Source organism: Zonotrichia albicollis, chromosome 3 (genome assembly GCF_047830755.1).
Source record: "Zonotrichia albicollis isolate bZonAlb1 chromosome 3, bZonAlb1.hap1, whole genome shotgun sequence".
Taxonomy (NCBI): domain Eukaryota; kingdom Metazoa; phylum Chordata; class Aves; order Passeriformes; family Passerellidae; genus Zonotrichia; species Zonotrichia albicollis.
The window spans coordinates 56,796,874-56,824,529 of record NC_133821.1 but is presented as its reverse complement, the minus strand read 5'-3'; the positions used below and the strand labels follow the sequence as shown (position 1 = coordinate 56,824,529).

Sequence of the window (27,656 nt, the reverse complement as noted above, 5' to 3'; positions counted from 1 at the left end):
AGGAAAGGTGCCAAAATCCATCAAATGAGCGCAGAATATCACGTGTGGGAATAGAGGGGCTACCAGAACCCAAATATTTGCAGAAATGCTTTGTGTCTTCCTGAGAATTCTAAGACAAAAAACTCACAGAAAAAAATAAATCAAGTTACTCCTGCATTTTGTCCTATTGACAGGTATTCCTTGAGTAAATACAAAATGTTCTGCTTACCATTTTTATACTTACCCAACCTGATTTGCTTAAAATCTTTCTGATTATATATTTACGTATCTGTCATTTCTTTGTTTTTCTGCTCCTTTGCCAGTTGTCAGTGTTATATTAAGCTGATGGTGTGGAAATTTCTGGATAATTAGCTTTGGGCAACATCACATTCGCTTCTGAGTGATGATGGACATGTAAAGAGGCTTCAAAAACAGAAGGAAGAAACAGAGAGATAGTCAGGGTGTCTGCAAAGGAGAGATTTGGACTGCTCTCCTTGAGGCAAGGGAAGCTGGGCTGCAGGCTGGGAAACTTCCTGATTTAAAAATGGCAAAAAAGGAGTTGGTGGGTTTGTGCTGCTTGTATCCAGGCTTTCTCTCACAGAGAGGCTTGGATGCATTGGATGGGAATGGGCTCCTGGTTAGCTTTTATGTCTGGTCACTTAAAACCCGTGTTATGCAGCAAAGTGAACAGCTTTCAAAGGAAGACTTTGTTAGCATTCCCCTTGTCCCCAGAACAGCATATTATAAATTCTCATCAGCATAGGCACAAATGCACAATCTGTGGATTACACAGCCATTAGATTGGGACACAGTATGGTTTATAATTGGAGCTGTGTATTTAGGAGAGGTTTATATGAGCATGTATAAACTGCTTATGTGTAAGACTTATGCTGCTGTATCACTCTATTAAACTTTGGAATTTTGTTCTTGATATTCTATAAAATAACTTTGAATAAAATTCTTCCAATGCAGATTTTCTTATCAATTTTGATAATGACCATAAGTGGATTGAAATATTTGGTATAGCTTTGGAATTTCCCTACTAAAAATGAAAAATATTTAATATACTTTTCAGCAAGAAGTGGATGAACATTAATAATTTTGCTGTTGTTTGAAAGATCTGTTGAAAATAAATAGAATGTGAGATAAACGTCAATCCAGGTAACTGCCTATTTTTACTCTTCTGCTATTTCCCTAAAATCAGTTGTATAGCAGTAATATCTTTGTTTCTCAGTTGCTGCATTCCTGCTGCTTTGTCTTCATCTGTAATCATGAAATCTCCATTTTCAGCAAGAAAGTACGTTGTGAAAAATGTAAGGCAATGGTTTAAAGGAAAGGACAAAAGAAATACCTTAAAAAAGAGCAGTTTTTAGCAGAAAAAGAAAATAGTTGTTAATAACACAGCTGAAAGACAAAAATCTCAGGAGAGTATTTAGACACAGTTCAAAACCCTCAAAAAGCAAATTATTCCACTGTGACTGAATGACTCCTATTGATCTAATCTGGGTTTACCTCATAATGATGGAGATGGGTACAGGTTTGATTGTATGAAATAAAATTTTTCTTCAATTTCTGCAGGAGGATTTTGCACTAGAAGGAAAAATCTTTTGTCTGTATCCTAGGAAAGGAACATACTTTCTAACATTTTAATGTCTTTTTCACTGTGTCTTTAATAATTTGAACTTTAACATTTTGAACCTGTATCTCTTGTTCACCTATGACCTGCCCAGTGCTTCTGTGACTGACCTCCTTATCTCCCCAAATACAGGTCTTCCACAGACTTTTGAAGACTAAAAGAGAAACAAAACAGCAGAGCACTGCAGGGTCAGGGGCAGCATTCCAGAGGTCAGCAGAATTTCTCACATCTATAGCCTGGAATAGTTGAAAACTCTAGGGAGTGTTTTAGCAGTAAAATGAATATTAATTTACAGCCAAAAAGATCACCTCCTTGACATCCTTTTGTAAAGTCAGGTGAAAGAAATTTCAGTGCCTACAGAGACAAGTATTTCTGTGAGACCACAGTGGTAACTGCAAAATGGTTTCAGTACTGCCATGAGGCCCCTTCACACACCTGCTTTGCAATCCACCTTTGAGCAGGGGCACAGCCAGCCTGGTCCAGGTCTAACACTGCTTAGAGGAAATCTCTCCGTTTACCACATGAACTCTCCTTCAAAATGTCTTTGTAAGAGGTACTGAGAGCAGGTTGGAGAATACCAGAAAGGAAGAATTACAAAAGCAATCTTTAATAGGGCCTGCTAGATATGTTTCATGTACAGACATTGCAGTTTCAGATAATTCATCATCCCATATTCCTAATGCATGAACTATTCCGCTTAAGACCCTCTTTTGGCTGAGCACCCCATTGAACTGGGAGTGCTGGTTCCTACTAGGTAACAGCAGCTCTTATGTTTCCTCCTCAACCCTTCCTGGGTTAAACAGGAACAGACTCTTTACTTAAACTAGGACTGGTCTGAGAGTGTAAAACATACAGGTGAGCCCTACCTTGCAATTTCATTGTGGTTCCTTAGGAATTCATCCTCGTTCTTGATCTGACAGCTCCTGTCAGTAAGGACAAGGATGGCAGTTTTCCAGAGATTTGACATGATGAAGATCAGCTCACAAGAGGCATACAGATTTTAGTCTTCCATCAGAAATACCATCAGTCACTTAAAGTACACCCAACAGTCTAAAGGCTTTTTTTTTTTCTGTTCATTAAAATACACTGTGAAAAACAGCATTTTTAAAGGAAATAAAAAAGAAACATGCCTTCACCCCTGTAATTGAGCATGCCAACTTTTAAAGTGTCACAAAAACTCAGAGTGAGATCTTCAACATAGACAAAAATGGTAATTTTTGGTATCTGAATCACACTATCTGCTAGTCCATTATGAGAATGTAAAATAACTAAATCCATGATATGCCATCTTTCTTGTGGATCCCCTCCCCCCCCCCCATTTCTGGTATACTTACCTTCTCGTACATATAAGAGTTTCCTATCTCATTATCTATGTAATTCAGTGAGGAAACTTGACTTTTCTTTCAGTATTTTTCTTCATTAATCAGATCAGAAAACAGAAAACCCTTAGGCAGGCAGAAAATCAAATTACTCTTGGAGGGTTTCAGAAAGTAACTTCTCAGAGGATAATCCTCTACACAAAGGCTTTATGGCATCTCTGTATAAAAGCAAACTGAAAGTTCATAAAAGCCCCAAACCAAAATAATTCCCTAATCAAACCTTGAGTTTACTGAATAAAATTTTGCTGTTTAAGGATGCTTCACCAAATTGAATGAGAAAGTGATATCTTTCTTTTCAATTCCAGGACCACTATATCTACCTCTGTGTATACAGTATAGATTTGATTATCAGCACTAAAATATTTTCTGTAAAGGCTAACAATGAATCTATAAATAGTCCCTGAATAAACTTCACAAGTTCGCTAAGTATTTTCACCTTCTATTTTTCAGGGTCAGCCCTTCCCTTGGTTAGCATCTTGTCTCATTTGCTGCTGGCTTTCCATTGTTCACGTGTTTTTAAACATCTTCCTCTCAAGTTGTCTTCCTCAACTACATTTAAAAAATTATCAGGAAAACATGAATCTGTGCTTGTTCACCTTATCACAAACATCTGCCTCTGTAGCCCCAGATAGCTCATAGCTTTGAAGGTCATGGTCTTGTCAGACAAAAGATTGTTCTGAAGTACTTATTCTTGTACTGCTTTTCAAACTACCTATTAAAGAAGGCTTTTATGTGAAAGGTGGATATGCATAATTCTTAATAGGAAAAAAACAGATCCTTTTAAATATTCTTGTAGAAGTTCTAAACAGCATTCCCAAAATAATATTGATTTTATTTAGGTCTTTCAGATCATGGCTAAGGTAAATTACTGCCTGCCCTTATGAACTTGTGGATTTTGGACTTTATCCCGGACAAGTCCGCCTCACTTTGCTACAGAGCATAAGGCATATGGTTTTACTATTCTTACTGATCAAACAGAAACTGAGGCAATTCAGAACGACTAATAACCTTTGCCTTTTTAACTCCATAGCTTTTCTATTCTGTACCTGTGACAAGGGAAGATCTGAACATTGCTTCAAAGAGAAAACATCTTTTCAGATGCATTTACTGCAAGGAAGGTACAGTATTTCCCAGAAAAATCCAATTTAATCTCTTACAATCTTTCAAGAACAGCTCTTTTCACTGAACTTTTATTTTGTTTTTAGTATAGAGGTTCAAAAAGCCACAATTACTATGCAGCTAATAATTAGCTCCTATTTCCTTTCCTTGATAGCAGTCATTGCTCTATTTTCAAGGTTCTCATTTGCCACATAGCTTTAATAGTACATGTCTAAGAAACTTTCCCACGAGAAAAAATTGCAGTTTTAAAAGTAAATCAACTGTCAAAAAAACCAAAACTCATCAAAAGCCTATAGGTTTTTATTTTCCCCCGAGCAAAAACTTGTTCTGCTTCCCAACATTTCTCACAATACCTGACAGAAACCCTTCCACTATGAGGTATCTAGTCCCACTTGGAGTATAACAGAGCACCATGAGAAGAGGAAGGAGTTTACTAAAAGTGCATAAATGACAAACTAAATCACAAACTGCTTTAGGCTTCAGCAGATAGGCTTAATTATTTCTTTGCTGTTTATTTGAAAATTTAAACACTTCATTCAGGCTGAAAGACTGATATGGATTTCCACCATTATACTTCCATCTTCAGTCAGAACAATCACAACTGGGAGCTCAAGCATCCCACTTTCAAACAGTCATTGTGTGATGGTTAAATAGGGTTCAGCTTGTAGCAATAATATCATTTATTGACTGTGATCTAGGCAATCTGCTCAGTTGTTACAGTCCTGTAAAAATATTTGTTGTGGGCATCACACAACAACTGAGCTAGTGTCAGAAACTCCTAATCAGTAACTAGGGTTAGTAACTAGTTAGTACAATAGCAGCATAAAATAACACCACTGATGATATGTTATTTTACACTGAGTGGAAGTGTTGGAGGGTAAAACAGACAGAGAACATTTTGAATTAATGCTCATTTCTAGTGATAGTAATTATGGTCAAAAGGATTAAAAGCCTACTCAGTGTCCCACTAGGTAACAATACAAACCAGTCTGTAATGAAAAGCATCTAATTTTACAGTTGGTCCTGAGCTGAACTCAGTACATTCAGTGTGCCTGTAATTCACTTTTTGCAGGGATAAGAACATATTTGAAACAAAATTGCTCTAATGCAAGGATGCAGATTTCCTAAATTCCAATCCAAGTACATTGAGAAGTACCATTATGTTTTCTAATATGATTTAGTCAACAAAAGTAACAGTGAAAGCTTTAACTAACTCACAACTACAAAGGTAATTGCCCCCATGACTGCTGTAGTCAAACTACCTCTTTTTCTGATGCCAAGCACAGGGTTGGAAAAGTAGTCTCATATTTACAAATTTTCATCTTAACTTGTCAGGCAACCATTACTTCTCCTTTCATTCCAGATAAATCTCCAAAATTTTCAGCATATTTTGCCATTCCAAATTTTTTCATGCATAAATTGATCTGAATTCTGGTCTCTGTCTTTTTGTTGTTGCTGCTGTTGTCATTTTCACTTTTTCCTCCCAGAAGTGCTTGGCTCATGGCTTGAAACCCTAGAATCTATAAATGGCCTTGAAAAACAAGCTTCAGTGAACTGCTTTGGCTTTTTCCATGTAGCATGACAGGTCACTTAAATTATGGAGCATTAGCTCGTCTTCCTCACTAGATGATTAAAGCTTTTTAGGTAACTACAACGAATGAATCATAGAGAGAGATGAATATCCACGAAGTTTGTGAAAAGTTAAGCCTGTTTCCGCTGTTGGAAGCAAAAGCCTATTTATTTGCATGGCAGCTCACAGTGAGAGCAAGGGTGACCTTCTGTTCCCTGAGTGATGTTAAATAACAACCTCTTTTACTGCTAACTCATGCAGGGGGCAATTTCAGCTTTCCTATGCTGCTAACTTTGCACTTCTCTTTAAATTTGTCCTGCTTTTTGCATTGGGTCAAAATACATCTAACTCCACAGCTCTTCCTATTTGAGAAGTTGCATGAGTCTTGAGAATAGGGAGTCTAGGTCCAGCTACAGGCTTTACAGATTATTGATACCAAAAGGACACAACTTTGTAGCATATAAAACTATTATGCTATTTTCTAGAATAGTGAAGTACAGTATTAAATGTATAGAAATTCCTGTTGTCTGAAAACCAGCTACTGGTTCTACTTTTTTATAGTATTGACCTAATAAAAACGCCAAAGAAAATTCACATGGATCTCATAGCTTAAGGTTATACAAGCCTTCGTCAGAATATTAGGTAGATAATTTATATAAATATTAAATTTCTATTATTTTATATCTTCTACTGCATATATAATAATTGAGCATTAGATGCAATTATTTATACCTTAACCATGAAGGAGGATTTTTTGCAAAGGAGGCACTTCATGAAGGAAACACATGAAGAAAACATTTTCTCTGGCAAAATGGGACTGTTTAGCCTGAGGAATAAAACCGAGTTCATTAGTCTCCTTATGTCTGATGGCTGTTTTTTGGTTTTGGCCCATTTACTCAATGTATATTGCTTCTCTCTTACAACCAGGGATTTCTATTTCCTCCTCTTCAATATGAGGTTACTGATGCATTTGAGACACCTGTTAACAGATGTCACTTCATGACAATGTTGTCTGAACCTCAAAACTGGAAGTAAGTCCTGTTCCTTCCTTCTCAGACTTAGAGAAACCTCAGAAAACAGTGTTTGAACTTCCACTGTCCAGCTCCAGCAAACCCTGGCCTTGAAACCCACAAGTGTGACAGAGATTGAGATGAGGGCATTTAACCCTACCCCAAGGCACTGTTCCCCACAGCCTCCCTGTCCAGTAGCACCCATCCCATGGAAGAAGAGCCCGTGCATCACTGGGCTCCCAGCCTCCAGATACACAGCAACACTGGACCCCAACCAGGAGCAAACACCTTGGTGCCCTAGTGCTTATGCACTTTTGCTCAGTACCACTGAGCTACTTCCCCATCCAGAGTGCAGATTATCATTGAAAAACCAATCAATTTTCCACCTACTTGCTTGCAGCGGCATTTCCCCGCCCCACCAGCTAATGTGGACTTCTGTGGAAACAGTCCATCAGGCTCAGTGTCATACCAGCAGATAATCCCTCTGGACCCTCTGTTTGTGACTGGAGTTGAGGAGGATCCCCCTCCCCTGCCTTCAGCATCACCTTTCTGGGATAGTTCCTCTCATCTGTGGATGAGAACCTCCCAGGTGGAACTTAAGGCGAATGTGCTAGTACATTATTCACCAAGCAAAATGACATTTATAACATAATGAGGATAAATTCCCAAAATTTACTGAGAAAAGCACTGTTACACTTCTTCAGGTGGGTGAGATGAATTCTAGCATCTAGGGAATATCCCAGTGAAACAGAATGACAGTTCCTATTGTATTATATTTTAGAAAACTTTAGTTCCTCCTCCTGCCTCTCTCCAGGTGGTGGTCCTGCCCTCTGCTGATTCCTCTGCCTGGGAATTATACTGGTATAATACTGCCTGAGACCTAAATGTAGGCACCTTTCACTTACTTTTCTAACGGCAGTATAGGGCTTTATAGTGAACTTCAGTATCAACTGGGAGAAATAAATATCTTGCCTTGACAAGCTAATATCAAATACCCTGACAGGTGCAGCTTTAAAGACATAATTTGATGGGCAAGTACTAAGGATGAAATTCTACCCTGCTTGCCTTTAGTAATGCCTTACTTTAGACTCCTTGCTTGCATTGCTGCAGGACAATCTCAATCAAGCCTGGCTCGATCTACTAATTTCATCTGTGAATAAGTAACTGATATTTTCTAGGACTCAAACTTGGCAAACATATATACATCGATACATATATATGTCAAATACACTTTTTTATATCTAAAAACAGTTTTCATCATATTCTCCAACACATTTTGTGTAAAACTTTTCTATCACATGGTCCACTTTGCTTAGAAAAATAAAATAACCTGAAATAATTTCAAACACAGAAAAGTATACCCACAGCAAAAAAAGACTAAGCATGTGGTTGAATACTGTCCCAATCAGTGCTTTTATGGAGCACAGACCACCATTCCAGAGATTGTAGGAAGCCTGAACAGGACAACAGCAGGGTCTTTGCTCTGTCTTGCTAAGCACAGGAAAGACACCAAGGTCTTGCCTGTCTCCCATTCCACAGGCTCCCTCCAAATAGCAGCTGAACAGAAGCCAAACTTCAGGATAAGTAAGACAGCATTATTGCCATCAGATCCAACCTTCTTTCATTGTGTTTGCTTTCATATTGTTTGATTAGTGGCTTCAGAAGAGAGAGAAATGAGAGAAATACAGTCCTTTTTTGTACTCTAGAGCAGAGGTGGAGGAAAGTCACTTGATCTTCTCATTTTATCTTTCTCATTCCTTATTATATCACCCCCAATTCTCACATCTCAGGGAATCGCACCTCACCCATGAGCCAGCAGCCTGCCCTTGAGGCCAAGAAGGCCAATGGTGTCCTGGGGTACATCAGGAAACATACTGCCAGCAGGTCAAGGAAGGTGATCCTGTCCCTCTCTTCAGCCCTGGTGACGTCATATTTTGATTGTTTTGTCTAGTTTTGGACTCCTCAGTTCAGAAGAGACATGGAGCTTCTGGAGCAGATCCAGCAGAGGGCTGCAGAGCTCATCAAGGGACTGGATCTTATCTCTTTTGAAGAGAGGCCAAGGGAGCTGAGCCAAATCAGTCTTGAGTAGAGATGACTGAGAGGGGACCTGATCAATGTCTACTAGTATCTAAAGGGAGGGTGCCAAGAGGATGAATCCAGGTTCTTTTTGGTGATAATGACCAATAGGACAAGAGGCAGTGGGCAGAAACTGATGCACAGGAAGTTCTACCTGAATATGAGGAAAAACAACTTTATTGCATGAGCAACTGCACACTGAACAAATTTTCAAGGGAGGTTGTGGAGTACCCCTCCTGGAGAAGTTCAAGAACTGTCTGGATAGAATTCTGTGCCAGGTGCTGTAGGATGACCCTGTTTGAGGGAGGTTGGGCCAGATGACCCACTGCAGTCCCTTCCAACCTGACCCATTCTAAGAGATACCATGATGCCTTCTGCAACTATTCCCATTGATATAAGTTAAACATTTTAGAGAAATATTAAAAGAGGGAAAAGAGAAAAAGAACTGCAGCTAATAGATGTTAATATAGAAGGCACTGATATTTTATTAATAATCAGTGAGGTACAAGAATCATATGCAAGAGAATAGTTTTTCAAGATTGGGAGAATGATGATTTGCAAGATTTTGTTCCTGTGGCAGGTGATTGAGGATATAAACAGAAGATGTCCTCAAATAATCTTAAAAGCCTGGTTATGTAATAGTACCAGTTATGGAGGGTTTTTTACAGAAAGCAAGGAATTATGGCACAAAAGAACCACAGATGCAATATTCGCAAACTCATACCCTTCCAAAAATGGACATTGGGGGCATCCTTTAGAGGGGAAAATGGGTAATATTCCCAGAGAAGCTGCCAGCTATCATTGAAGCCACCCACAATCTGTCAACATGCTGCTAGCAATTTTTTCTTCAAACTAATTAACACCTTAGTCAAGATGTATTCACTTTTGTCTCTTGACTTTCCTGATTTTTTTTATGATTTAGGTCAGAAGTTTGAAGAAATTCTGCAGTGAAAAATTATACGTGCAAGATGATCACCATGTGGAACAGGACCATTCTTTTCAAAAAAGGCATTCTTTTTCCCCACAGCTGAATTTACTGCAGAAACAATGACAGCCACATGACTCTGAATCTTGTTTAGATTCCCTATTTCAGTGCTGCCTTCTCACAACATTTTCAGATTAAACTGTTCACACCTAAAACGCTGCAGCTACTACTGTTTAATCAGGGAGAGTGTGAAGTGTATTTTTGTATAAGTATCATAGTTACTGAAGGCTGCTCCTTCTAACTCTGGTCCTTTTCTGACAAATACTACTCATACAGGATTTATGACTACTAGTTAGTATAACATCTCTGGGGTAAAGCACTGCAGGAGTCCAAGGACTAATGCCCTCCCTCTGACTCTGGATGGATTTTCTTAAGAGAATCCACCAATTCCTCTTAGCTGCTTTTCAGATCAGAAGACTAAAACTTGCAGAGGGAGGGTTTGAAAATTCAGCTCTGATAAATAGCACACGTAACATATTCCTAGGCCAGCTCCTTTAGAATATAAAACAAGAGAGCTGTCAGACCTAAATAATGTAGCAATCATGTTAAGTCTTTTAGTTCTCCAGTTTTACAGATTTTAAAAAGGCTCTCATTTAAACATTGTTTAAATACCAGCAATGCAAGAGGGAAGGGAGTAAATTCCATCTATTTTTTGTTCATTGAGCAAGCAACAGTTCTTTCATTCTGCAGTGGGTGGAGAGAAGTCACTAAGCAGCAGATAAACCTCTCACTGTGTCAGACAATTGCATATATCAACAAGTCTCAATAGCAAAATCAGAGTATAACCTGGATAAAGACTAAGAAAACCAGAAAGATGACTCCTCAAACATCTGGAGTCTTCATGTGGATGTTCAGTCAGTTCACTTCAGTTCTCCAAAGCCTGTGCCTCATTGTATGAAGTGGGAAAGATGCAGCCATTCACCAGCCTGGGGAAAACAAAGTATATTTCCCCAAAAGCCTGCACTTCACAAGCTTCAGGAGGTACTGCTGAGGCTGTATTCCACACTTGCCTGACAGTGATATGGTCTCCAGCACTACATCTACCAAACGTGAATGAACTCACCTTCACAAACCTTTTGAAAGGCAGGGAAACATTATCTCCCTCTCACAGATTTCCCTTTTCAGGAGAACTAAGCCACAGCAAGAGTGAGTGACTTGCCTTGAGAAAAATCTGTAGCCAAGCCAGAAGCTGAACCCAGACCTTTCAAATTTCAGAGCACCATTCTCAGAGTATGCAGTTCAAGTCTGATATACTGGCAGTTCTTCGATTTGCAACAGATTTTTGTAGAAGTATTTTTTCCCTTTTTTAATTGGATCCTGCCTTCATCAGAACAGTCTTTCCCTAGGTTCATAACGCTTCCTGGTGTCTATATAAATGAAACAGTTATAGCAGAGAAAAACATTTGGAATGTCACTCTTGCTTACAACTTTTGAGTCCCATCATCATTGTATGTCTAGTTTGGAGCCATTAGTCTGTCATTATCATTGTCATTATTTCTAACACAATGCCTAAATGGGAAATTCTGTTTTGATAAAATCTCTGCATCTCCTTTTATGACTCCTGAAATACAAAATGGTTCCAATGATGATATCACATGATGTGTTGAGGACAGAAAACCTTGCCAATGGGAGTAAACTTTGATTTATAAGCTTTAGAGATGCAGCCTATATAACCTCAAACCTTTTAGTTTAGCATGCCAAATTACACTTTTTTTTTCCCCATTACACATTTTTTCCCCCCACAATTTGACCTGGATACTCAGCCAAACAGCAAGTACAAGTAATATTGGTATATTTTTTGGTCATGCCCAAGACATTGTCAGGCAGAGTAATCAGACTCCTCAGAAGCTACCAGTGTCACCTTTCTATCAAACACAGAGAGATCCAAATCACCACACCAAATAAAACAGATACTCACATTTGGTGTTTTATTATCCCCAGGACAGCAATGAGTTCGTTCTGTCTCAAAGAATTCCCTTCTTCATAATGTTACAGTCACCATATGTGAATAAAAATCCAGGCTGGACAAACCACAGAGACAAGGGTTCAGTGCAGGCTCTTGGAGATATTTGTGGACCTGGTAGGAGTGAAAGAACACTGGTTATTGCTTTGCATGGTAACTTCTAAAATCAGAAAGGAAGGTGGTTGCACTGATATAATCTAAAATTTAAGGATTCATTTCTTAAAGATCAATGTTCAGTGTGTTGACTTGAGCCATCTAAGATAATAAGGGAATACCAAATTTTCACCTAAGTTAGTCATACAGGTAAAAGAAGTGTGTGACTTATCAGCTGACCCTGAAATCAGCCCATGGTAAACCGGAATACTCAAAAAAGAACAGCAAAATATGTAACAAAGGTCTTAAAAATGTACCTCTTTTAATAGAAAAGGCAGTAAGATTTCACATTTTCCTTTGATATTTCGGATGTTATAGTAAAGACAGTCCTATAATTGCAACAGCACATACACAACCCAAAGGCTATAATTCTAATTAATTAAATCACTCTCTCTGTACTTGCTGCTGCTGCTTTTCAGCTACCACTGCTAAGTTATGTGCATTTCAAAGGAATATTTCTTTTTCTGAACTGCTTGTTGGCACAAGGTGTGTAGTAGCTATTAGCAATACTACTGAATATGAGATAGTTAACAAGGTAGCAGCCTTAGCAAAACACAGCTTGATGGCAGCAAAAGGAAAAGAGACTTCAACTAAGAATTGCTGCCAAATGAGTGATGTTTCTAAATTCAATTTCATTTGAACGATTAAAGGAAGAATGCAGTCTAAAGTATTCAATGGATACCATTTGAAGTCATCTTAATATTATCCTACAATCAGTGATTAAAAACCATATAATCAGGCTAAAAATCAAGATAAAAAAGTAAAAACAATTTAAAAAGTAAAACCTGTCCTGCTACTCCACTTCTGCTGTTGTTGATATTCTTCACAAAACAAGTAAAAAAAAATTCCTTCCTTCCAGGAAAGAGGAAGGAAGGAAAATTAGCCTATTTGCCAATTCGAAGTATGAATAAATAGGTAGCATCAGCACAGCCATTAGCTTAGAATTGACATAGGTGGAGCAACCAGTCCCCTGAAGCCTCTAATGCCAAACATATACTGGGCTGACCACAACTAGTAAAGTTATTAATATAAAGTAATACTCAAATACCTGAAATTACATATAGCTACAGCCTATACACCATCTATAACTATCTAAGTTCAAAGATGATTTTTACTGATGTACATTTCATAGTTTCATAAGCCTTAAAACTAGTTCTAATATTTGATACATATCCATGTATATGATTCTCTTGAAGCTACAGCTCTTGGCTTGGTAAAATACTGGGTTCAAAAAGGGATTTTCATCATAGCAACATCCAGTAAGGGCAAATCCAGTACAAAATCCAGTACACGTAAGGGCAAATGTAAAACTGTTCAAATTAATATATTGTGTGGCTGCTATAAATGATAAGCTAACATATGTGCATCCTTACCAGAGACAGTAGTCCAGGGTGAGAGACACAGTAACTACAGCTAGAATTTTGGAAAACCAAATGGTCCCTGACCTTGACTATCCAATCAGCCACTCAAACTTTCTTTCAAGAAAATTTGAGCCTATTCTTAACAACAATTGTAATTATAAGGTTTCTCAGTTTAACTGATTATCATCTTCCCAGAATTTGCAGATTTTGACTCAGGAAAATCTGCCCTAATTTTTGCAATATGTGTCGTCCAATGCTCATTTTGAAGTACACACCATGGAGAAATTTATATCACCTGAAAGATATTTCAGTCACGTTTAAATGACATGGGATACAGTGAGCAATACAGGAGGAAATGCTCCTGTTATTCTCAACACACTGTTAGGAAGCACTGACAACCTGCCTTGTTTACATATGGCATTTCTTTAATGGATTTTTCATTCTCTGGATTCACTGGCAGGAACTCAGGCTGAAGTTATGATACTTTGCATATAAAAATGCTGGAAAAATTATTTTTATAATGCTTCTTTCTGAATGTTTTTGTGTCATAAGTATGGGATTATTCACTGTGTTTCCAACAGCAAGCTCATTGTGGCTGTCATTCAAAAAAACAAAACTGCTTTCTTCTTTTACTGTGTTGGTGTCTCCAGTGTTTCCTCCTATAAACTGCATTGAAAGATTATATTCTGCAAGGAAACCAATGTAATACAAATATCTCCTCTATGCATGAGCATTGCATTATCTAACAGAGGAATATTACTGACATATAAAAACTAAGCAGTCAAAAGTGGAGAAAAACCAAGATTAAGGATGCATATTTCATAGCAAATGAGTTCATTTCTTCTTGCAGCAAAGATCAATTACACTGATTAATTACAGAATCACACAATGCCCAAGTCTTGCTTTGCACTGCCATGCATAAGAGGACAAGTGCAAAATCATTCATTTATAGAGCTAACGAAAGTTCAGGATAAATTTGTGAGTTAATTTAACCAGAAACTAAATTTAGTAATCCAACTCATCACTGAAATATTCTGGTTTTAATACACAGAGAGCATAGGTTTTCTTAAGTCATGACAAAATACGAATTTTCCTCCCAAAATTTAGGATTTCTCAAGCTTATCAAGTCATTGAAAGCACAGACACAAAGACAGTCAAATAGAGCATTTGAAACTACCAGCTACTGCATAATTTTTCTTTCTTCATATATGTAGGAGGTGCAATTAGAGGACCAAAGGGAGAAAGGAGGGACAGCTGGGTACTACTTTATTTCATTGGTGTCTGCTATCAAAATCACCTGTCATGCTCTGATCTCTATAAATGCAAGATTTACCATCTGGACATGCAGTGCAGGCTACAGTAAATGGGCCCAGCCCTTATGCTTTTCAGAAATGTGAAGCAATCAGGATGGTATAAGATGTAAGTGGGCCCAAAAATCACAAAATAAAAATTCATTGTTTTCTCACCTGTTGTCTGAATTGAAGCAGAATGCTGACAGCTGGGTTTGTTTGCTATTTATAGACATGAAAAAATTATAAAAGGATATTTCTGCTCTGTTGAGGTCGTGTCATGCTGGGTCTCTAAAGCAAGTATTTGGCAAGATGCAAATCAGATTTATCTAAATGGAATCAACCACAGAAATATGAGCCAAAACTCCTGGACTCTCTCTTTGATACCTGTTAGTCGTGGATTGTGTTAGCTTTTCCTTGAATGAAAATCACAGTGTTGGTCTTTTTTGCAGTGACATTGGGCTTGTTCTAAGAAGAAAGTCAATCACATTAATGAGCATGTGAAAAATGGTAAATTGAAGATGTTAGGCCTGGTTTTGCATGTTTCTGTCTGTTGGTCTGGCCTTATTAAACTGCTGTGGCTTTCATCAAATCAAAGTGCTTGACAAATTTTACAGAAGACTCCTAAATGCAGAAGGTTCTGGACATAGAATTTTAATTTCTAGTAAACTTTGAGCAAATATTTGAGAAAAATTAAAGACCTCTGAAAAATCCTCTTTTCTCACACATGCATGTTTTCTGAGACACCATATAATCAGTTGCAAAACCAGATGATTGAGCATTCTGGAGTAATTTCAGAATGTGGACTGAATTAATTTTAGCGATGATGATAAATAAAAGAAAAAATGAGAGATGTTACTGAAAACATTGAAGAATAGGGAATGCTTTGCTTCAGAAGCTTTTTTGATGTAACGTACTAAGCAAACAAACATTACATTACCCATGCATTTGGAAACATCCAGGACCATAGGAAAAATCTGTCTTCAAAAGAGTCATTTATATCACAGTAAGCCTACTTGAATCATCTGGTACTTAAAACTGTCTACACCCACATGTTCCATCCTCCCCAGACCTTGATTTATTACGTATATATTGAGATGGTTTGTCAGCTTCTGTTCAGCATGGGGAAAGAGAATTCTTTGGGGAGATCTCATTGTGGCCTCCCAGTACTTTAAGGGGGCTCATAAAAGGGAGGTCAAAGGACTTTTAAACAAGCGAATAGTGACAGGAAAAGGGGCAATGGTTTTGAATAGAGAGAGGACAGGTTTAGTTTAGATGTCAGGAAGAAATTGTTTACTCAGAGGGTGGTGAAGTGCTGGAACAGTTTGCTTAGAGAAGTTGTAGGTGCTCTACCCATGAAAGTGCTCAAGACCTGGATGGGGCCCTGAGCAACCTCATCCAGGGACTGGCACCCCTTTCCATGGCAGAGGGTTGGAACACGCTCTTTAAGGTCCTTCCAACCCTAAACACTTTATGCTTATTCTATGATTCTAGGGTACTTTCAATTTTAGCTGATGTTTGTGAATCAAGATTTCCTGGACTTAAAAGTCATAGAATCTTTGAGGTTTGAAAGGGACCATCAGGTCCAACCAACAATATAACTACAATGTTCACCATCAAACCATTTCCTCAAGTGACACAGCCACACATGTTTTGAATACTTCCAGGGATGGTGACTCCATCACTTCCCTGGACAGTCTGTTCCATTGCTTTACAGCCTTTTCTGTGGGGGAAAAAAAACCCTACTGCTCTGTCTGGACCTCTCCTGGTACAATTTGAGGCCACGTTTTCTCATCCTGTCACTTGTTACTTGAGCAAAGAGACTGACACCCACCTGGCTAGTGTCTCCTTCCAGGGAGTTGAAGGGAGCCATAAAGTCACCCCCAAGCCTCTTTTTCTTATGGCTAAACAACCCCAGATTCCTCAGTGACTCCTCATCAGACCTGTGCCCCAGACCCTTCCCCAGCTCCGCTGCCCTTCTCTAGACTCACTCCAGCGCCTCAATGTCCTCCTTGTAGTGAGGGGCCAAAAACTGGACATGGGATTTGAGATGCAGTATCATCAACTGCTCTAATTAATATTGTGAAAAGTATTTCCCCTGAAATACATGTGCTTGCTCTATCTTGACCCTGCAGACACAGAGGTATTCTGAGTTTACCCTCTGTAGATGGTTTGGTATTTTAAACGCCACCTGTGACATGGTCAGAAAGGTCAAGCAAGATGTATTGGCCATTCTTTACCAAATTTTCAACACGACTGTGTTTTAATTTTCCAAAGTTTGATTTGAGAGTCACTGAAATGTATAGTATCTCAATGCAGTCTGTTACTATTTTTATTAATTAATAATAATGATAATATATAACTATATGCCTACATTGTTATCTATATAAAATCCTAACACTTATTGAGTACAAGAATTTCAATTCCTGCATTAGTCTGCCTCCAGAGACACCTCTTCACTCTCAGTCCTGCTGATCCCTGGGTTGCACAGCTCTACAAGCCTGGCAGGGAAGCACAGAGCAGTTCCCGCACCTCTGCTGCCTTGCACTGGCCCACCTTCCCTGTCCTCAGGGAAAGCACATCCCCAACATTACCCGGGGGTTTTTTATGTATCCTCAGCCTGTCTTCCTTCACTTCCAACTGACACTTATTTAGAAATCTGATACCTATTTCCCTGGTTAATTTGCAGGTCAATTTTCCACTCTGAGTGTCTTGCTCCAAGGGCTGTTTCACAGTGGTCATAGATTTTATGGCAAGAACAGCTTGTCTTACCACAGGTTAACCCATTCCTGCATCCCTGCGCTGAATACCTTCTAGTCTTTACCTCATCACAGGCAATTTTTCACCCTTTTTAGTAACCCACATTAGCACAGACACAGTTTATCTATACCTGCCATTCCACCTTTTGTCTCACACCCGTAAATTTGCTGTAGTTGCTTTCCCTGGAGACTTTATTTTCCAGTTTCATTTTAGGCGCTTTCCAATTACAATTCATAATCGTCAAAAGCCTTTTTTTGTTTGTTTTTTTTTTTTCAACTCTGCATGGATTTCTCTTCACCAAACCACAGAACCTGATCAGTTTGATCCATCTGGACCTGTCAGCTGTCTTAGTACTACCCAGAAACACCATTTCCCAAAATATTACTCCCTATTGGTGCCCATGACACCATCTTCTAATTTTCATTCTCTTTTTCTCGCTCCAACTGTTTCTTTGGCACAGCCTTTTAGAAATCCTCCTGTCTTGCCATCATTTTCATTGACAGTTTCTGTTTTTTCTTCTTTTTATAGTTTAGTTTTGTAATGTCCAATTACAAAAAAAAAAACAAAAAACAAAATGAAGACCAAACCACAAACAACAACAACAAAAAGACTTTAGAATCCCACTCTAAATGCGTGACACATGACCTTGGATTTTTATCACTTATCCTAAGCTTCCCATTGCAAAAGCAGACCTCTGTGTTAGCCCCATCAAATTGTGTACTGAAGGAAGTTCTTCAATTTGACAATCATCAAAATAAGATGACAGAAAAATTAGGTCATGTGTCTATGAGAAACAGGCCAGCTAGGCTTCCCTTTTGCAGAGTAGTTTAAATCAAACAGTTCAGAAAAGCAAGTAATTTATATCTGGTTGCAACACATATTGATGACTGCCAGTAGGAGGAGAAGTTGGAAAAATAATCAGCTGCATCCTGTGCAGAGTATTGTGAACTTCTGAGTGATCTCAAGCCATGTATTCCACTAGTAATCACAGTCATGGAGTGCTGTGAATTTAGAAAGGGCAGTACAGGAGGTTGCTGTCCCATCTGTCCACACCGTGTTCCTGCCAAGCACCCCTGTCATAACAGTGGCAGAAAAGAATGCAAATATGCAAACAGTTGCCATGTGATTTTAACCACAAGGAAGGCTGGAATCACACCAGTACAACAGGTTGAACTGCAGTGAGCAAGGCACACTAACACATCTGCTTCTGCCTTACTATTCAGAAGATCCCTAACAGCCGGTGAGGAGGAAAGTGAGCTACTAGGGGGAAAAGATTGTTTTCAGTTACAGTAGCTTTTTGCCCTCCTGAACTTGAGTGAGAATATCACCATTTCTTCCTTTCACACTCTTCCCTGCTACCCTCAAGGCATCAGTGTGGCAACCTGGGTCAGTGCCAGAAAACGCACATCAAAAGGGGAGCCCACACATACAATTTTACAGAATTTTTCACTGCCTGGTGTCCATCTAGGGGAGGAAAGAATCTCTACTCAAATACCTTGCTTAGTGATACACAGCACTTGGAGTCTGTTCTGTATTCTCTGACCCAAGACAGCCCAGGCAAATCTGCACCCTGGCTGATGTAGCAAGAGCAGGATGCTCTGCTGCCAGCCCTCCCAACACCCACAAACACCACTAGACTATTAGTACATACACTGATTATTAAAGATGTATCTCTTACACAGCTTAAAAACGGCAATGACTTGTACACAGTGCTAATTAAACCTAATTTCTTCATGTGTTTGCAGGCATTAGCACTCCTTGCTGAGGAATCCATTATTTATCTACTAAAACAGTCCTGTTCTTGGCAGAGAGTAGCACCAGATGAAATGTTAATTGTTGCACGTTTGAAGTTCAGTGAGGGCAGCATAAGCATGAAAATTAATTTCAGCAAGGCAGCAAAACAATAGGCAATGCACCTGCATAGCAATGTCCTTTGCTCTTTTGACTAATAAGAATTCATCATTTTATGGAATGAAATTCATGGTTGGAGTCATTCCTGGTAAGTTATGTGATAAAAGCTCGTCTGCAAGCCCAGAAAGAAGCACAGAAGCACAACTGTGAAAAAGTCCCTGAACTCTTTTGTTAAGCTTTTTGTTATGCAGCAAGCCCTTCCCTGCCCTGCTGACAAAGTAGTTCAGCTTTGTAGAAATATCTTGTGCTTCTTGAGCGCTGATGGGAGACACAGACTTCCCAGAGAAGGATAGAAGAGCCTCAGACAGACCAGTGAGCCAGTAGAAGGAAAATAGGATGGCCTTGCTTCACATCCTGCATTTCCTACAAGACACAGTGGTTGATCCCTTGGAAGCCTTTGGGCTGGGACTTCCAAGAGAGTGTGAAGACTGACCACAAATGCAGAGGAAAAAAAAAAAACAAACTCTGAATGAAGCATGGCCACGTTTAGGTATTTGCTAACCTGGCTATTCCTTCATTTAAGCCAGTGGAATAAGCCAATCACTCAGCATGGGCAAAGTGAAGTGTCAAGAGCAGTAAACAAAGGCAACTGATAAATGATGTGCTGGAAGAAGGAAGCCACTCCTGTGGAGAACAAGGCCAGCAACGTGGCTGAAAAGGAGAGCTTAAAGCTGATGCTGGTTTTGAACAATATTTGCATTTGCTTTCTCCAAACATGTGTCATCTTGAGAAACTGAAGTGCACTGTTTATACTCAGCATTCCCTTTTGGTTCATTTTCACTGCATTACATGGTAATAATTTCATATTGCAGAGCTCCTCAAAGAGATCACACAGTTCAAATTATGAATTTGAAAGCAGAAAGCTGACATTGAAATCTGTTTGCTGCACTTGCTGGAACTTAAAGAACTTTACAGAATTGTTTTAGTATTTCAATTTTTTTTCTAGCTAGGAAAATGAAGCATTTAAGTGCCAATGCAAAGGAAAGCATTTTGAAGTTCAAGGGCTTTTTGATAAATGACAAAAGATATAAATGACTTAAAGCAATTATTGCATTTCCCCTGCAGTCCAGTTGCTGTTTGTATAAAGAGATCATTGTCACTAGGAAAGCATAGAACCCACAGTTTGATTCTCAGTGAGAGAAATCAAACATGCCTAAAAAACAGCATTACAAGAAACCTGATCAATTGTATTTGCAAAACAAATGCTTGGCAGCCATTTCACTTGCAAGTTATCTAATGCATGATGTCTTTAAAATGCTGAAAGGAGTTTCTTATACAATTATGCAGTAAAAGGCAGAAATAAAAAAAACCACAATTATTGTTAAAAGACACTGAGGAATCAAACAACCCAACACTCAAGTGGCCATGCTATGACTGCATTTCTTGTTGGGAGACAAGACATGGCATGTGAGTTTTGACTTCTTTCAGCTATCAAATAGTCTCTTTGTAACAAATGTTTGTTAAGCTTCTCTAGTATCAAAGAACAAAAGTTCTGACATATTACAACTCATTTCTTTTCCCCACAAAGCATCCTGAGAAAGACCCTGACATTTTTGCCTAGAAACTGTTGAATATCATGCTATTTCTGTGGGACAGGACTATTAAGGGATTTTCTTAGTACATGATAAAGATTTTGAACTATGAACGGGAGTCCACAGAATTTAACCTAAATGAGAACTATTAAAGAAAATTAATAATCAGAGAAAAAATTTAAAAACAGCAAGTTATTTACTCACACATATGAATGGCATTTTATGCCTTTTTTAATTTAGGAAGCAACATATGAACCATAAGTTTTTCTACATAACAAACATTGATGTGTTACTTAAAGAAATAAATTTTATATTAGCTGAGATTTTGTTCAGACAAGAATACTGCAACTTCTTGGTCAATCTGTGCTAAAAGTTACATATGTCAAGATGAATTTTCTAGAGGTTTTGTTTCTAAATTGGCTTTTAATCCTTCCTTTAGGAAATGCCTTTCTCAGCTCTTTTCAAATGAAATGAAGACAAGGAGAAGAATTTAAGTCCAAATATACTAAAATAGTTCATTAGCTGAATTCTGAGGAATTTGTGCATCACGTCATTCCTCTTTCCATTGACCTTAATAGTCAAACCCTCTGAATGACTGAGCATTTAAAAAAAAAAATCAAATAAATTAATGAAAAAGCAGCTTTATGATCCCTCATATAGACAGTTGGACACAAGGTGAAAGAATGCCATTAAAATTTTGATAAGTATCATACAGTCATGCATTAGGTTGGACAAGAATGAAACAAACTCCCAAAGGAAATGCATCATTACCAATGTTGAGGGGCATATGAAAGTTTTATAACTCTTTCTTCTTTCCTTTTATACTTTCATCAATAACTCAGATTAAGATGCCATGCCCTGATGCAGTCCCAGCAATATATCTAAATGCTGTCTTTACATGTAATAACTTATTTCCATATTTGGCAGAAACTCTCAGAAGTGTTCTTGTCTGCAGCTTCAGATCTCAGTGCAGTAGTGCCATGAGATTTCAGCTGCAAAATTTAAACTTCCACCTTTGTACATAGATCTTGAACAAGAGTTTACTCCATCCTTCAAATGTCAGAGTTCTGACTGTAGAATGCATTCAGAAAAGGATAGGCTAGATGGCTCCCTAAACCAGCAGAGGTTAGTGCATCCTAGGAGCTGATCCAGTCCAACAAGTTCCCAGAATTGGTCCCTCCTCTGAGAGTTACTGAGGCACACAAGTCAGGGTAACTGATTTATGGAGAGTTGGAGGATTTCCTCTACTTAATGAAAAGGAGGAATAGTGAAAGGTGGAGTGACAGAAGTCTCATACTTGAGAAATGTGTAACAGGAAAAACAACTTAAAAGTGACACAGGAATATTTCTCCCCTGCAGCTTCTAAGCCTTGCCAGTCTCTGTCCAGTATTAGACAGCAAGCACAAAAAGCAGTGTGGCCAGTGAACCACTGACTCACGTCACCTCTCCCTTACAACCTTTTTAGCTACCCTTTTTGCTCCCACCTATTGCTCTCAGCTGTCCTGTCTCACTGCTTTACAGAGAGCAAACTGCAAGGAGTCCAAGACAAAAAAATTCAATAGCATCTATATTTCTGCTGAACTCTAAGGTAGCTCTGACTGCTGACAAAACAATTTTGCATGAGGAACAGGAAAATAAAGCAAGCTAGTGCGTTTTATTTTTCTTTCCTATAATTCTTGTGAAATAGAGAAATTCTCTTTGAATTTCAAACAAAAAAATAAAAAAGATGGATTGCTTTCATACTCATTTTAAGAGGGCAAGGGCAAAAAAAAGCATCCACGTGGATTGAAGACATAAAACTTTACAGAAACTTCCTGTCAAATGAAGAAAAATTGCCTTATTAGGCATAAGATAAACAAATTTCTAACAAAGAGAAAATTCACAGTAAAAACCTAAGAAGGTTAAGACATTAAGAAATGCCAATAGTTCTTTGAATATTCTTGCCTGGTTTTGTTCCACTTTTCCTGTGGCTTAAGTCTGTTTAAATAACCAAATAATCAGCTTATTTTCTATGTAATTTTGAGTTGAGGAAAACAGGTGAGATTTTCCCTCCCCAGCTGAAGCATTCACAAGCTTTCTGAACCCTCACATGTTCCTCCTACTGAAAAAAAACCCATCACCCGCAAAGAATGAGCCTCTTACAAGGCTACAGCCAAAAACAGACTTGAAAATGTTGCTGACAGAGTGAGAATTAAGTATTTCTGACCTTCAGGCTGCCTGTCATGATAAGTCCAGCAATACTTTTAAGCATCATATATGCCCCATCAGAAATGTCATTTGTTCTGTGAGAGGTATTTCTGCTAGTCCCTTAAATTAACACCAAATATTGCATTGACTGCAAAGCAATTTTTTCATGGAACACATTAATTACTTTAGGTTTCATATTGTCCTTCAGGATCTTGACAGAGCATTGTGATACTGTGGGACTAATTTTTGTTTCCTCCCACCTGACTAGAACACAAATTTAAAGTACCTTCTAGCTACACGAAAGAGTGTTTTACTGCAAAAGTACACATTATAAGAGTAATAGTTAATTAAATGTCTGAAAGATTTTTTTCCTTCCCTTGCATTTGCTGTACAAACCTCCTCCATAAGGCAAGTGCATTCTTTAAACAACTCTGTGCTGGTAGAACCATTTATGCATTTTCACTTTTTCAAGCAGTATAAAAAACTTAAATACCCTCAAAAGCTTTAACATCAAATTTTTTTTCTATAAGTTCTAGATTTGCTTTTATCATTCTTTTATTCTTTAGACTGATTTTATCAATAAAGAATCTAGGATAGTCCCAGATACTTGTCACAAGCAGAAGCATATTAAAAAATTATTTGGAATAGCAGACATGGGGGATATTAATATGTTGTCATCTTATTGCAAAAGTTCCATACCATCTTGGTGATTCCTCACGGACAAACCCTCCATAGCACAACCACCAAGCTCCAACTCTCCTCACCCAGCTAACCCACTGTTTTGTAGCACTCCTCTTCTTATTGGACACAGCTGTGGCCTGTTAAGGGCAGGCCTGTTCCTAATCTTTGGTGATTAGTACAGCTGCAACTCCTCAGGTGTGAGACCACCTTCTGCACTATCTTTATTTTCTTACATTCTATCCCTCCACATTAATGCAGCTTCATTATATTTTAAATGTTTGGATTTTGTCCACCTGACTACTATGCCATACAGTAACTGCAAACTGAAGTGTCATAGCTTCATTAAGGTTTGATTTTTGCCTATAATGTCTTCCTTTACTTCTTGGGTTATTTATTAATAAATCTCTCAATATCTACCCTCTTCAGGGATACTGTAGACATAGAACAGTTGCAGCTGAATTTGAAACACAGAATCAAATTTAGTCCTTCAGGAGACAAGACGATGTTCCAGGTCAGGTCTGATCTAGATTTAAACATTTTATTGCAAGTCACAATGAGAACACTTATCTTTAAAAATAGCAGACTTTGAAACTGAATGTGTTTCAAATCAACCATACTTAAGATACAAGACAGTGAGAAAGTATTTCTTTTCTTCTTTTTAAAGACTTTCCAAATTCCAAGTGGAAAGTCTAATTTTTCTATAGCAAATATGATTAAAAATATGTAAAGGAGCAAAAGAAAAAGGAGTGTATGATTAAATAAAGAATAGAACTGCTTTGTCCCACTTTCCAATGTCCCTGGTACAGTTACTTCATAAAATCTGCACCTACCCAATCATCTTTCCACTTTGGCCCTATCTCCCCATCTTACTCTTGAGAGCATTGGGGAAGACAAAACATCAAAACTTTTACAAAGGTTAAGAGGCAGGTTAAACCTCCTTCTGTGATTCAAAAACAGAGGCTCAGCAGAGTCATAGATGGAAACTACATCAGCCCTAGAGAACTTTTCTTGTTTTCCCACTTTGGCTTTTAGATATCTCCTATTTTTTTCTTCTACCTCTGTCTCATAAAAAAATTATTCAGGCTCATTCAGCTTCCCATGTAACAGCTGAAGAGTGAACCTGTTCAGAGGAGTGTTTGCAAAGACAGCTTACTGCTGGATAACAAATTCCAAATGTTTCATATACCATATTCTAAAGCAATTGTAACAGCCCACAAATTCAGTGAAGCCATTGTCTAGTAAAAAAAACCCATATTCAAATTTGCTGTAGCTATTTGCAAGAATATGACATGCCTTTTGGTTGCAGTTTCATGCTGAGAAATCCAGTAAACAACACAGTGTCTTCCAACCAGAAAAGTGTTTCCACTTAGTTAAAAACCACAGATCAAAGTTCCAGCTTGAAAGAAGGACATGTCTATTAGATCAGCTTCTGACAACAACATGGCATTTCTTTGAATAAATGAATTTCTAAAAGTGTCAGTGGCATCTATCAGTTAGACAGGTTGGTTAGTTAAATATTCATGGGAACTTTGCAATAATCCTTAAACTCCTTAAGCCTTTTGAATTTTCAGTAGGTCAGCTACTCCAGTCAGATATGCTGGCAGCACTGATTTCTTCCTAAAAGGCGCTACAGGAAATGGTAATAAATCATGCCATTTGTAAGTTTTCATTTTTCATTTTAAACATGGCAAATTTTCACTTTAACCTAAAACATGTAATGAATTAATTACTGTCTGGTAAGCTTGCACAGAGAATATTGGCCATGTTTTGACTTCTACATTAATTCACTCAAGTAGTGTCAGATACATCTATTTCAGACCATGAAATAATAATTTATATTACTAATAAAATTGCAATACAACAAAGAGTCTTGATGTTAGTAGAAAAATAGCTTCTAAGATTTTAAAGAAAAATCTTAATATTCATGGTTTTTATATGTATTATAACACCTCAGAAAGCCCTATGCCATCCTGCTGGAACCCAAATAATTGTATAACAAATTAGTTATTTGAATAGGTGAGCATTAGAACAGAAAATACAAAGGCCTGAGTAGTTTATTTCTAAAAGCGGACCTGAAAGACATCAATGATTAAGACAGATTTTCATTGGAGAACTGTATCTTGTTAAATAGGTGCAACAGTTTATATTAGGAAGTCTGGTTTTAATTTGCTTATAATGTCTCTGTAATTTAGTTATAGGTTTTACTTTCATGTGATGGAGTCTGAATTTGTCTGAAAACTTTCAACATGAAAAACCCCACACAGAAAATAACACTATGGCAAATATTGAGTTTTGTGTTATCTTAAAAATTGAAACATAACAGTTCTAATATTTGCTTCATTTACAATTTAAAGCAGCCTATTTAAACTTGTCAGAAGAGCTATTTGACATTGCAGGTATGTGTGCTGTTTTTCCTTCTGTTCCAGTAGCCTTTTCAAATTAAAGAAAAGTACAGATCCCTGAGGATGTGGGTTACTGTACAGTCAGGAGATGAGCCTCATGTCCCCACCTAACGTAGTTTCTCTATGTTAAGAACGTATGTTCTTGCTAGCCATGACTGGTAAATTAAACATGCTCCTAACCATTTTCTGCCACTGAATTATTCTGCCAATGAATGTATGTCACAGAAGTGCAGAACAGATGAGCAAAACATCATTTGAATGATCAGACACTGTCCTTGAATCAATAGAAAGGAATTACACCTGATTAAATTTTTCTATCACTTCCTCTGCCATGATGGAGACTCTCCCAGACACACAGCTTCCATTCTGGCAGGACCTAAAGGAGGTTAATTGGCCCATAGAAAGAACCTGAGATGTACAAGACTCCAAATGTTCTCAAAACACTTTTGTCCTGCCTTGTTACACCCTAAGTTCACCCAGAGTGTTTTAAAGGGGCTTAAGTTCTTTGACACTGCTGGGTGGAGTGCAGAAGACAACAAACTTCTCAGGAGGTTGAATTGTAAACTTTTACTTGCAAGCTTAAGAGAGCAAAGGTCTTAGCAAATTTTAAATCAACATCCACTTAAAGTAAGGCACTCCACAAGGCACTGACTTAGCAAACTCTAACTCATCCAACTTTAGGTTACACATATTTTGAGAAAAGAACATTAGAAGAAAGAGAGAGAGAGGGAGAGAGAAAAGAGAAGGTAAGTCCTGGGAAGGGAAGTTCCAGGATAGGAAGGAAAGCTCTGGAAAGAGAAGGGAAGCTCCAGGAAGGGAAGTTTGCCTTTGTAGGGATTTTCATTCTAGTAGAGCAGAAAGTTGTGTCACTATTCACTTGGCAGTTTGCTGGATGTGTTAACTTTAATTAATTAATTTAATGCTCTGGCATTTAAATGACAGGATCAAATTTTTTAAAAGGACATTGAGAATGGCCTGCCATGTGTAGAGGCCTGAACTAACTGCTGGCCATCCCATAAGAGTACACTGTTAGTACCAGCAGAGCAGCTGGTTTTGAAGATGTGGAACCTATTTTCCATACTGGAGAAGGAGAGGAGGGAAATTGCAGCTCGGAGGAGGATCATGGTTGTCTGCTTTTGTGATTGTGACAGGGGCTGGTTCAGAGAAACAAACCAAACCAAGATGACACCCAGACTTCCGAAGGCAGAACAGAACTTTTAGTGTGCAACAGTTCTGTGGGTCCCAGCTCAGGAAGAGGTCAGATGCCATTTGGTCTGAAGAGGACTTAGACAAAAACCTGAGTAACTGGAACATGATGAAGACTTAAAATTTGTATTTGAGGCAAGAAAACAATCAGATTCTGAGATCATGAAGAAAATCTAGTTTATCCCAAGTCTAATATAACTGAAAAAAATTAACATTACTTTTAAATGTATTATAATTCAAAATTACATTTTTAATGGAGAATGTTGTCAATATTTGTGTTTAAACATCTCACTGTAGCTTTCAGGAAATAATGTGTAATTTTTAAATGTTTGGAATAATTTTCAATCTCTTCCACATTAACTGAAGTATTTCTTAAGCAAAAGTTTGCATATGTAATTAGAATACTGAATGCCTGAATATGTGCAGGAATTATATTTGCAGCACTATACATTTTTGG

General features: G+C 38.0%; 1 long non-coding RNA gene across 1 annotated transcript in view; it reads right to left on the bottom strand.

Moving 5' to 3' along the window:
* Positions 1 to 229: 229 nt before the first annotated feature.
* LOC141728687 (uncharacterized) overlaps positions 230 to 27,656 on the bottom strand; it is a 48,480-nt gene continuing 21,053 nt past the window's right edge. Inside the window, exons 2-3 of the long non-coding RNA XR_012579833.1 lie at positions 11,673 to 11,831; positions 230 to 402 (exon numbers count right to left, since the gene is read on the bottom strand). This is a non-coding gene — a long non-coding RNA (uncharacterized LOC141728687). The remainder of the gene's footprint in view (positions 403 to 11,672; positions 11,832 to 27,656) is intronic.